The sequence below is a fragment of the Nannospalax galili genome, unplaced genomic scaffold (assembly GCF_000622305.1).
Source record: "Nannospalax galili isolate Female #2095 unplaced genomic scaffold, S.galili_v1.0 scaffold5462, whole genome shotgun sequence".
Taxonomy (NCBI): domain Eukaryota; kingdom Metazoa; phylum Chordata; class Mammalia; order Rodentia; family Spalacidae; genus Nannospalax; species Nannospalax galili.
In genome coordinates, this window is record NW_008348410.1 from 1,842 (window position 1) to 4,840 (window position 2,999).

The window sequence follows — 2,999 nt, forward strand, 5'->3', positions numbered from 1 at the left end:
TCAGGAAAAAGTGATGGGGAGATATGGGAGGAGTTGGAGGGGAGGGAGTGGGCATGGATTTGATCAAAACAGCTTATATGCATGTATGAAATTCTCAAATTGTGTTTTAAATAAAAAAAGCAACGGAGCAGGCCAGGGGAAGCAAGCCAGTGAGCAGTGTTCCTCCGTGGTCTCTGCTTCAGTTCTGACCTCCAGGTCCCTGCCCCGAGTTCCTGCCTTGGCACCCACAGATGATGGTCTGTGATCTGTAAGCCGAGTGGACCCTTTCTTCCCCAAGTTGGTGTTGGGGGTCAGTGTTTTATCACATTAATAGGGAAATGGAACAGGATGTGAACTCTGTCCTCACAATGTGTGGTAGGTTCTTTACTCCCTAAGCTATCTCTTCAGCCCCTGATACAAGCCTTTTAATATATATATATATATATGTTTTTAGAAACAGTTTAACTCTTGATCATGAGAACACATGACTTAAAATTTTTTTATTATTTTTATTCTGTGTGTATTGCCTGCATCTATGTAAGTGTACCTGTGTTGTGCAACTCCCCCAGAGGTCAGAAGAGATTGTCAGATTCCTCTGGAACTGGAGTACAGATGGTTGTGAGCTGCCTTGTGGGTGCTCAGAATTGAACCCTGGTCCTGCAAGAACAGCCAGTGTTCTTAATTGCTGATCCATCCCTCCTGTCCTGAGAACACATGACTTTTATAAACATATAAATATCTGAGGGCCTGGGGGTGCAGCTCAGTGGTACAACACTTGCCTAGCACATGTAAGCCCTGGGTGTCAACCCCAGTATGAGAAAAACTCATTGGAAGGGACTGGTTACTGTCCTCATGGGCACACAGGGGCAGTGAGAGAAGCTACTTCCAGCCGCCCATGATGGGGCCAACAGTGACCTTGAGGTCTTCATTTTTGTGGAGTTCATTTTGGTCCCCCACAGGAAAGGGGTGCTCAGTGGAATGAGGTCATGGTCGGCCCCGGGGATGGGGGGTCCTTGGGGTCTAGGGGAAGCAGCTGGAGCCATGAGCTGGGAGGAACCCACAGCTCCCCCTTTTCTGAGCTCAGCTGGGCTGGAGCTCCCACTGGGTGTGAGGCTGTTAGGGGTATGGGAGGAGAGTTGCCTCCACTGTGGGGGTCTGGCTCCTGACTCTGGGGGAGAGGCCTGAAGGTAAGGCTGGCTGGAGAAGGCAGCTGAGCAATGGAACCCTGCACTGCTGTTTTTCAGGAAAATTGAAATTTCACTGGCTTCACCTTGGACTGTTTTCCCTGATAATCCTCATCTTGGTTTTCTTTAGGTGAGTAGCCAGATGTGTGTGGGGCAACCCATGAGACCCTGATGGTTGGGACCGGCAAGCTGTTCCACCCCCACTCCCCCAGCAGTGATGAGGGGTGCCAACCGCCTCTGGACCCTAGGGTGATGTGTCCTGCCTTCACTGTCCTTTAGTGAAATCTCACCTGGGAACCCTTGTCTCCTCCACAATCCGGGGCTAGGGTGCCAAATTATTTGTCCCCCCGCTTTGAGGGGGAAGGAGCTGGGGAAGGACAGGAAGGCAGGTCTTGGCTGAGTTGTAGCTTCTGTATGCAGAAGGTGCTTGAACTTTCACAGAGGAAAGTCATTACGAGGCCTGCAGGTGCGTCTGTAGATACCATCAGGATACAGTCCCCGAGTGGCCTTGGGCTGTGCACACCTAGTATGGGACAGGTGCTGCCTGCAACTCTGCAGGATTTCAGATGTAGGCCCTGTCCCCAGGGGCCTTCCTCTTACCCACCTCCCCCAGTGGGGTGAGCCCACTTGGCCCTGCCACCTGGCCTTGGAGCCCCCTACCCCCCGGAAGTTCTGTGCTCACTGTGCTGGCCGGAGCTGCACATTTTGGAGGGACAGACAGCGGGGGTCTCAGATCTGTGTCCTTCCCACAGCTACGGGTTCCTGAGTTCCAGAAGCCAGCTGTTGGAAGGCCCGGGAGCTGTGACCAGGTGAGCAGGGTGGAGAGTGGGATGGGGGACGGGGTGCCGACTGAATGAGCTGTCTGCTGTACCTCTGCCTCCACATGGGTGGGTCTAGGCCTCCTCTAGGCTGTCCAGAACAGCCTCAGCTGCTCCTGTTGTCTTTAAGGCTGTGCATGGGGTGGAGGAGGGGACACTGGGTTCAGCCTCAGCCTCCCGTCTGACTGTGTGCTTACCTGGGCAGCGCCCCAAACAGGGTCTGCACCCCTCCACACACCCATACCTCCCTCCTGAGCACCCTGCTGAGTGAAAGGTTTTGCTTCCATCCTGCGAGGTGAAAGGTGGAGGCCCGTGTGTCCCCACTGTCCTCCAGATCCTGACCACCTTTTCCTTCTCTCTGCCTTCCTGAGCTCGCTGTGGCTTTGCAACAGCCCCATGCTTGGCTTTCTGCCCAACCCCACTTTCCTCCCAGTAGCTAATGATTCTCTAGAACAGCAGATGGGAGACTCTCGGAGGTCTGACCCTGCCTGCCGGCTCTCTCCAGCAGCAGCTCGCCCCCTCCGGCCTCCATCACAGCCAGCATGCTGGTGCGTTGGGGCTCCAGCCTTGGCCTTGATCAGTGTTGTGCTCCCCCCCAGCACTACGGCTGCTTGCTTTTTGCTCTGTGTTCTTCCAGATCCCCCCATGTCACTTATCCATTGGCGCAGGGCCCCCCATCCTGCCCCCACTTGTGTTGGGAGGGAGTCACACCTTTGATGATTGTCTTTCCCTGGGGTCCCTTGGGTTGGCTCGGCTGAGCTGGGCTGGTCTCTCAAGCTTCTGGTGGTTGAGAGTGGCTCTCGGTTGAGATGCCCCCATCCCTGTGACCTCCCTGTGTGGACCTGGCTTCCTCTTGGCGTGGCTGCGAGGTTTTAAAACCAGTGATCCCCCCATGCTAGCCCAGCCTTTCAGAACTTGCCCTGAAGTCATCCAGAAACACTGGCCACCTCAGTCTCTTCCTTCCTAGGACAGGAATTCGACTCCACCTCTTGATGGGAGGGGGCTGGGACTCCACAGA